The sequence below is a fragment of the Panthera pardus genome, unplaced genomic scaffold (assembly GCF_024362965.1).
Source record: "Panthera pardus isolate Hobbes unplaced genomic scaffold, ASM2436296v1 HiC_scaffold_16, whole genome shotgun sequence".
NCBI lineage: Eukaryota > Metazoa > Chordata > Mammalia > Carnivora > Felidae > Panthera > Panthera pardus.
This window is the reverse complement of record NW_026526721.1, coordinates 119,543,519-119,553,416: the sequence shown is the minus strand read 5'-3', so window position 1 is coordinate 119,553,416 and position 9,898 is coordinate 119,543,519. Positions and strand designations below refer to the sequence as shown.

At 41.0% G+C, this 9,898-nt stretch overlaps 1 long non-coding RNA gene across 1 annotated transcript; it reads right to left on the bottom strand.

Annotated features, from left to right (window-relative positions):
• Positions 1–253: 253 nt before the first annotated feature.
• Positions 254–3,307, bottom strand: LOC109260471 (uncharacterized). The gene is made up of 2 exons (XR_002077061.2): positions 2,772–3,307; positions 254–468 (listed from the first exon to the last, which is right to left on the bottom strand). It is a non-coding gene; the product is annotated as an uncharacterized LOC109260471 (long non-coding RNA).
• Positions 3,308–9,898: the final 6,591 nt, after the last annotated feature.

Here is a 9,898-nt window from a genome sequence, read left to right as displayed (position 1 = left end):
CATGAGTGGTCACCACCGGTGCTTATGATTTTCTCATTGCTAATTGGACAAATGCTTGTGTCGTCTGTCACTTCCTGAATCTGTTTTCTGCTTCACTGCACTCTTCACCAAGGCAATAAGATACTGCTAGAAATGAAGAGTGAAGAGGCGTATGTGTGCACGGACACACACACACACACACACACACACACACACACACACACACAAGAGTGACAGAGACAGACGAGAGAGGCAGAGAAAGAGACAGAGAGAGGAGCTTGCCAGTCTTGAGTTTAGTGAAGAAAATCACTCGCTGTAAAAGGTTGGTTCCTGAAATGCCGAGATCCAGTCAGCCATGTGAAATCAGAAAGAAACCACAGCCCTTAGTGGGACTCTGTGGATGGGGCTTCTGGGCATAGTCTCCCTCAAGGACCCTCTCTCGAGATGAGTGTGGGCTCCTGCTGTGCCTGCATCTGAACGCTGCAAATCCTGGAAAACAAAACCAGGTTCAAGACCAGACTGCTCTGCGTGCAGATACAGGTTTCCAGAGGAAAAACAAAGAAAGAAGAAAAAAAAAAGTGTGAGAACCATCTTATCTGATGTCAAACAAGTGAACAGCACTTTCTTTTTTGATGGTTTGCTGCAGAAAAGAACACTTTTTTGGCAAAACTCCACTCTGCCTTGAAGTTGGCTGTTCTTCAGAATCCTGGTCCCTGGCCCACCCACCCTGCATGACTATTTGCTGCATTGCACGAACTATACTAAAATGGCAGCATGTGCTTGTCAGATGCAGGAAGGGAGGACTGGAGTCACAAACATCTCTCTGATCCCCGTGGTCCCCTTTTGTCCCCAGCACAGGCAAGTTGAGGCTGAGGCAGTGGTGATGTGATTTTAGTAAACCCCATCTTTCTTCATGCTTCTCCTAGCCCTGAAATCATTGCTTATTCTTCTAACGTTTGTGCTTTTTAAATTTTACCTCTTGCCTTGGTAGAGTGGAGGAAAAGAAAACTTCTTTTTTGCGAATAGTGTGTGGTATTAGACCACCATACATTAGTGAGAGGTTCGAATCTGATAGAACGAGGTTCAAAACCTGGCTCCTTCACATACTGGTGTATTACCCAGGATGAGATTGTTAACCTCTATAAATCCAGGCCTGCTTATCTGAAAAATGAAGGTCATAATGCGAAACACCTCCCTGATTGTTTGAGGATGAAATGAGATCCCTCATGCACAGTCATGGCTGCCTGGCACCTGCTAAGTGTCCGAGAAATGGTAGCCAACACTGCTATGTTCTGTTTATGCATTTTGAGGGGGTTTAAGTTCATTATTAGCCTTTACCAATTCCATTACTGTCAACCCCTATGTTCCCAAAGGGAGGATCTGGCCCTTGACCTTGTTTGGTTCTCACAACACTCTTTCTATGGGCGATTGATTGCACCTCCCTCCATCTTGTGTCTTCTAGTTCTCTGTTTCTCCTGTTGGTCAAGCCTCTCTTCCCAGCCCCAGATGTCCCCAGTCTCCGGCTGGCAAGACCCAGCTTGCAACTAATACTGAAACTGAACTCAGTGTCTTCTCCCCAAATGTGCTTTTCCTCTGAGGTTTCTCTCTCACACTGGCTCCCAGGCGCCCCACACAGAACTGCAGCTCATCCCAGCCCCACTTTCTCTCTGACTCTTCACTTCCAGGGATTCACCAACACTCCTCTGCCCCCTATGCTCCGTCCCCTCATTCCTGTCCCAGTGCCCGTGGACTTCTGTAGTTTTACTGTGATAAGCATTCCTAACAGGCCTTGTTTCCATTTTCTCCATCTACCAATCCATCCTTCCCTCTGTTGCTCTTATCTATTTACATTCCTCTTTAAAAACCGTTTGTGGTTCCACGCCATCCTCAGTGTAAAATCCAAACTCCTTAACAGGGCCTGCAAAACCCTTCCTGATTTGATCCACCCCTCTATTCCTACAAAGGGACTTTTCCCTTTGTTTTCAAATTCCTCACACTCCAGCCATATGGGAATGCTTGGAACACTCTTCCTTTTTTTTTTTTTTTTTTAAGTTTATTTATTTATTTTGAGAGAGAGACAGAGACTGTGTGTGCATGCTTGCCTGAGAGCAGGGGAGAAGCAGAGGGAGAGAGAATCTTAAGCAGGCTCCATCCAAGCCCAGCACAGAGCCCGACATGGGGCTCGACCCCATGAACCCTGAGATCATGACCTGAGCTGAAACTAAGAATCGGACACTTAGACTCAGCCACCCAGGCACCCCTTGAATACTTTTTCTGATCAATGGGAATCTCCTGAACTTTGCATAAATTCTTCCCTCTGTCTGGAATGCAATCTTCCTAATTTTTTCTTTGGGTTATTAATTTCATTGGGTGATTCATTTCAGCTCAGTTGACTCCCATAAAGCCCTTCTTGACTGTACTCTCAAATATGGGTTAGGTTCCCTTCCATTGCACTTCATTCCTTATGCATTCCTTAATCGTAACTCTTACCACACTCCTTAAATGAAGGGAATTTATTTTTAAGCTCTGTATCCACCATACTTAGCATTAAGCCTAGCACATGATAGAAATACAGTATGTTTTCTGAAAGAGTGAATAGAAGAAGGAAGGAAGGAATAGATCATTTTGATGGTAATAAATCTAGAAAGTACACGGTCCTTTGAGACTCGATGCAACATCTCAGTACTTGCCACAGAAGACTTTATATTGGGATATAAATTGCCTGTGTTCCCTCTCAGTTGTCTGCACATGAACAGAACCCCACTGTGCTCTCCAGAATCAAATATCATTACCTTCTAGGTCCAGGTTCCGGGCGTGGGAGGGATGAATCAGCCGGCTTGCAAGTTCTGTCCTTCTGACAATGGAGGTCACATAAAGAGTTTAAGTCCACCTTAGCCACTTGACCTAGAAGTACTGAAGACTCTGAGAGAATAAATGCCAAGATGCATCAGTACATCAGTCCTGATTCCAGCCTTTCTCATTGGATACTGTTCAGTTTTTATTTTCAAGCGGCCTTCTAATGGTTAATAACCTCTCTTCTGTCTCACTTTCTATCATTATTTCCTGTTTCTCTGTAACAAAAGAGAGATTTTGACAACACATGAATATATCTGTAGATCTGGGGTGCTCTTTTAAAGCTTGTGGGTTTTTATGTTTTTCATCAGATTGTCGAGACTTCTGAATCTCTAATTTACCCTGAATGTATGCCAGTTCTGAGCGGCTCTGATCAACTTAATTTTCAAAGCGTTTATCTTCCACACACGGAAGGGGTTTGAACAGTTCCTTTACTGGTCTGTGCACTTTTGGTACTTTTGTCCCTTATTTCTGGGAATAGTGGACTAAAGGGATAGGGAGCCGGCAAAGTTGGAATTTATTAGGAGGACTTGCCCCTCTCTAGATCATTAACAACTTCTATGAAAAAGAAGTCATTAAACGAAAAACTTCCTGTTTTTTTTTTTGTTGTTGTTCAGCCATTACAGATCAAAAGCTGATTTCAGATGAGGGCTAATGCCTTTTATTTCTATATAAAGGATCTTTTAAGTGCCAAGAAGGCCATGCCCATTCCTCAAGTGGGTAAACTTGACAAGGGAGGTTACTAGATTGAGCCAAGGTCACACAGCAAGTTAAGTGTCAGAGTCTGGGAAGAATAAACACCCAGGCCCTGACATGCTGTCACTGCAAAATTTTGCCAAGTATACCCTAATGGTCTGATATTTTATAGCTTAGGTGACAAACTTCCTTTATCAGTTACTGTCTTCCTTTGTGACTAGACAGTTTTTTGTTTTTTTTTTTTCTCATAAGCCCAGGAGATTTGGCCTCCTTTAAAGCTGACCTCAGGATCCTTTAATTCACAAGCTTGTCATCCTCAGGTACTCAAGACACAATGAATGGGACACACAGTTCCTAGGAGGCTTGCAGACGTCTTTTCCCAGGTGACACCAGCCTGCGGACGAATCAGAAATGATGTCCTGGACTGATGCCCTGAGAATCCCAGCATCCTCCCTGCTGTATAGTTCTTGGCTGCACGTTTAAAAGACAATCCCAGAACGTAGGCCCCAACCTCAGAGATTTGTATTTAATTGGTTTGGGATGAGGCTCAGGCATGGTTATTTAAAAAAGAAATCTCTTTGAATGATTTTAATGTATGACCAGGGTGAAGAACCAATATTCTTGTCTACCTTGCTGATTTGGTGCAGAATCACTTCATCCTTAAAAGCAGGCTTTGTAGAGCCATGGCCAAACAGGTCAGAACTACACTCTATTTTTAATTTAAGCCACATTTACTGTACTCTGCAGATGCTGAAGAAAGCTGGCTTATCCTAGCGAGTCACAGGCTAATGATATAACTTCTCTGTAAGGCGGCCCAGACAAATGAAGCAAACTCAATCTCTCATCTTCTAAAGCAGCTGGATGGGTAGAGCATGAATGGAACAGGCTGGCATGCCTTTGGAGTGAGGAAAATTGTGTCTCTTGAACCTGTCAGAAGTTCTTGAAATAAAGCAGTGGATAAAAGGGACCAGTGGCTATAATTTATTTAGTTTTTTTTTTTTTTTTTCTTCAGAAGCCTTTGATAAGTTCTTCATAAGAAGAACTTACAGCTTGTTCTGGTAACTGGGGAGCTTGTAACTGGGGAGGAAACTAGAAAACTGCCAGGGACTGAGGACTGATCAGGAGATGAGACAGCCCAAATTAGGAACAAATGGCCATTTTTCAGTGTAGCCAACTTTGGCAGGAACCTGCACAGTGATCTGATGAACAAACCTTGTGAGTTTTAAAGTTCTTTTTTGTTTTCATTACCCAATTTCATAGAACCCTTTGAGAAACAAGGCTCCTTAAGCAAATGGGGTTAATAAACCAGCTTTCTGCCCTCCTTCTTGTCCATGATGGCTTGTCCAAAACAGAGCAGCAAGGTTGGGTGGCTATTTGCCTGGCTTTAACCTCAGTTCTTGGTTTATATTATGAAAATGTAAGATCTTCTAAAATGTTGTAAAGAAAATGAATCATAGTCATTCTAGAGACTGTCTTGAAAGGCTAATGTAATGGGTTGTGGTAATCACTTGATGATAAGCAGATAGGGCTAGAGCTCTAAGAGGGTGATTTACTTAGACTTTACACACCAGTTCCTCCCATTTTTAGGGCCTGCTACACTGGCCTGGAGACCTCCTGTTGCCCAGGTGACCGAGGCCTTCCTATCTTGGATACTGTGGAAGATTTTGCTTCTCTACCATCTACTCCTGCCTTTTAAAAAAATCTTAGCACTGTGTTTTTGTTGTTGTTGTTGTTGTTGTTGTTAATAAACTACTTATCACTCACTCAATTCATGGAATTCAGGTGGGACCTGTTACTGACCTGCCTGCCCAGCATCCATATATCTTAGCTCCAAGGTGGATATGTCCCCTTGGCCTGGCCAGTTAGCACCCTCCATCCCTTTGTCCTCAGCGACTGAGTGTTGGTCACCTTGCTCAAGTTGGTCTAATGAACTCTGGCCAAGGGATTTTCTTGGAGCTATTGAGAAAGAAGTTCCTTCTGTCTGTTGCATTTGTGAAGCTGGTTACCAAGGGTCACCATGAAGAGCCAAGAGATGGAACATGACACATTTCCTGACAATGTCTTTTGAGTATCTGGATCCAGTCATATTCACCAGATATGCCCACTGGACTTTTCTGTTATATTAGTCAACAAATACCCCCTCCAATGTGTCTTTCCTCCAGTTGGTTAAAGCTGTGTCTCTTTCATTCATACGATCCTCTCCTAAGAGGTTCCTAGTGAATACTTTCCTATACACACTAGTGTCCCATCCAATTAAAATGAGTCTGTCTCATCTCCTTGGGGCAGTTGTGCATGGTGAGCTTACCTAAGAAATGAGTCTGTGCTCCTGAGCCATTGGGAGGGGGATGTGGGGGAGGGTGTTGTCTCAGGAAAAAGTTGACATTCTCCAGTTTTCTGGAGCCAACAGTTCTTCTTTTTTGGTGAACCCAACAGAATAGATATGAGGAAGGAGGGGTTAGGAATGAATCGTTACTGATTCAGTTCTCTGTGCTGGGTATGGTGTCAGCCGCTTCACACACATTACCTCAATTCTTATACAGATCTTATGTATATTAGTATCCCTGTTTTACAGATCAGAAAATAATATCAATAGCAATAATAGCTACTATTTATTGAGTGCTATGTTCTTTTTTTAATTTTATTTTTAATTTAAAAATATTCACATCCAAATTAGTTAGCATATATTGCAACAATGATTTCAGGGATAGATTCCTTAGTGCCCCTTACCCATTTAGCCCATCCCATCGCCCACAACCCCTCTAGTAACCCCCTGTTTGTTCTCCATATTTAAGAGCCTCTTATGTTTTGTCCCCCTCCCCGTTTTTATATTATTTTTGCTTCCCTTCCCTTATGTTCATCTGTTTTGTCTCTTAAAGTCCTCATGTGAGTGAAGTCAAATGATATTTGTCTTTCTCTGACTAATTTCACTTAGCATAATACCCTCTAGTTCCATCCACATAGTTGCAAATGGCAAGATTTCATTCTTTTTGATTGCTGAGTTATACTCCATTGTATATATATGCCACGTCTTCTTTATCCATTCATCCATCGATGGACATTTGGGCTCTTTCCATACTTTGGCTATTGTGGATAGTGATGCTATAAACATGGGGGTGCATGTGTCCCTTTGAAACAGCATACCTGTATCCCTTAGATAAATGCCTAGTAGTGCAATTGCTGGGTCGTAGGGTAGTTCTATTTGTAGTTTTTTGAGGAACCTCCATACTATTTTCCAGAGTGGCTGCACCAGCTTGCATTCCCACCAACAATGCAAAAGAGACCCTCTTTCTCTGCATCCCTGCCAACATCTATTGTTGCCTGAATTGTTAATGTTAGCCATTTTGACAGGTTTAAGGTGGTATCTTATTGTGGTTTTGATTTGTATTTCCCTGATGATGAGTGATGTTGAGCATTTTTTCATGTGTCGGTTGGCCATCTGGATGCCTTCTTTGGAGAGTGTCTATTCATGTCTTTTGCCCATTTCTTCACTGGATAATTTGTTTTTTGGGTGTTGAGTTTGATAAGTTCTTTATAGATTTTGGATACTAACCCTTTGTCTGATATGTCATTTGCAAATATCTTCTCCTATTCTGTTGGTTGCCTTTTAGTTTTGCTGATTGTTTCCTTTGCTGTGCAGAAGCTTTTTATTTTGATGAGGTCCCAATAGTTCATTTTTGCCTTTGTTTCCCTTGCCTCGGGAGATGTGTTGAGTAAGAAGTTGCTGTGGCCAAGATCAAAGAGGTTTTTGCCTGCTTTCTCCTCGAGGATTTTGATGGCTTCCTATCTTACATTGAGGTCTTTCATCCATTTTGAGTTTATCTTTGTGTCTGGTGTAAGAAAGTGGTCCAGGTTCATTCTTTGGCATGTCGCTGTCTAGTTCCCAGAACCACTTGCTGAAGAGACTGTCTTTATTCCATTGGATATTCTTTCCTGCTTTGTCAAAGGTTAGGTGGCCATACATTTGTGGGTCCATTTCTGAGTTCTCTAGTCTGTTTCATTGATCTGAGTGTCTGTTCTTGTGCCAATACCATACTGTCTTGATGATTATAGCTTTGTAGTATAGCTTGAAGTCAGATTGTGATGCCTTCTGCTTTGGTTTCCTTTTTCAAGATTGCTTTGGCTATTCAGGGTCTTTTCTGGTTCCATACAAATTTTAGGATTATTCTAGCTCTGTGAAGAATGCTGGTGTTATTTTGATAGGGATTGCATTGAATATGTAGATTGCTTTGGGTAGTATTGACATTTTAACAATATTTGTTCTTCCTACCCAGGAGCATGGAATCTTTTTCCATTTTTTTTGTGTCTTCTTCAATTTCTTTCATAAGCTTTCTATAGTTTTCAGTGTATAGATTTCTCACCTCTTTGGTTAGAGTTATTCCTAGGTATTGTATGGTTTTTTGTGAAACTGTAAATGGGATCAATTCCTTGATTGCTCTTTCTGTCGCTTCATTGTTAGTTTATAGGAATGCAACCGATTTCTGTGCGTTGATTTTATATCCTGCAACTTTGTTGAATTCATGAATCAATTCTAGCAGTTTTTTGTGGAATCTTTTGGGTTTTCCATACAGAGTATTATGTCATCTGCGAAGAGTGAAAGTTTGACCTCCTCCTGGCCATTTTGGATGCCTTTTATTTCTTTGTGTTGTCTGACTGCAGAGGCTAAGACTTCCAATACTATGTTGAATAACAGTGGTGAGAGTGGACATCCCTGTCTTGTTCCTGACCTTAGGGGGAAAGCTCTCAGTTTTTCCCCATTGAGGATGATATTGGTGTTGGGTTGTTCATATATGGCTTTAAGATCGTGAGGTATGCTCCTTCTATCCCTACTTTTTTGAGGCTTTTTGTCAAGAAAGGATGGTGTATTTTGTCAAATTCTTTCTCTGCATCTATCGAGAAGATCGTATGGTTCTTGTCCTTTCTTTTATTGATGTGATGGATCATGTTAATTGTTTTGCGGATATTGAAGCAGCCCCGCATCCCAGGTATAAACCCCACTTAGTCGTGGTGAATAATTTTTTTAATGTATTGTTGGATCCGGTTGGCTAATATCTTGTTGAGGATATTTGCATCTATGTTCATCAGGGAAATTGGTCTATAGTTCTCCTTTTTAGTGGGGTCTCTGCCTGGTTTTGGAATCAAAGTAATGCTGGCTTCATAGAAAGAGTTTGGAAGTTTTCCTTCCATTTGTATTTTTTGGAACACCTTCAAGAGAATGGGTGTTAACTCTTCCTTAAATATTTGGTAGAATTCCCCTGGAAAGCCATCTGGCCCTGGACTCTTGTTTTTTGGGAGATTTTTGATTATTAATTCAATTTACTTACTGGTTATGGTTCAAATTTTCTATTTCTTCCTGTTTCAGTTTTGGTAGTGTATGTGTTTCTAGGAATTTGTCAATTTCTTCCAGATTGCCCATTTTATTGGCATATAATTGCTTATAATATTCTCTTATTTTTGTTTTTATTTCTGCTGTGTTGGTTGTGATCTCTCCTCTTTCATTCTTGATTTTATTTATTTGGGTCCTTCCCTTTTTCCTTTTGATCAAACTGTTAACTCTTTCAAAGAACCAGCTTCTGGTTTCATTGACCTGTTCTACCAGTTTGTTTGTTTGTTTGGTTTTGATAGCTTTAATTTCTGCTCTGATCTTTATTATTTCCTGTCTTCTTTTGGTTTTTGGTTTTATTTGCTGTTATTTTTCCAGCTTCTTAAGGCATAAGGTTAGGTTGTGTATGTGAGATCTTTCTTCCTTCTTTAGGGAGGCCTGGATTGCTATATACTTTCCTCTTATGATCGCCTTTCCTATGTCCCAGAGGTTTTGGGTTGTGGTGTTATCATTTTCATTGGTTTCCATATACTTTTTAATTTCCTCTTTAACTTCTTGGTTAGCCCATTCATTCTTTAGTAGGATGTTCTTCAGTCTCCAAGTATTTGTTACCTTTCCAAATTTTTTCTTGTGGTTGATTTTGAGTTTCATAGCGTTGTGATCTGAAAATATGCACGGTATGATCTCGACCTTTTTGTACTCATTGAGGGATGATTTGTGGCCCAGTGTATGGTTTATTCTGGAGAATGTTCCATGTGCACTGGATAAGAATGTATATTCTGCTGCTTTAGGATGAAATGTTCTGAATATATCTGTTAAGTCCATCTGGTCCAGTGTGTCATTCAAAGCCATTGTTTCCTTGTTGGTTTTTTGATTACATGATCTCTCCATTGCTGTGAGTGGGGTGTTGAAGTCGGCTACTATTATGGCATTACTATTGATGAGTCTCTTTATGTTTGTGATTAATTGATTTACATATTTGGGTGTTGTCACATTTGGTGCATAAATGTTTCCAATTGTTAGGTCTTCTTGGTGGATAGACCCTTTGAT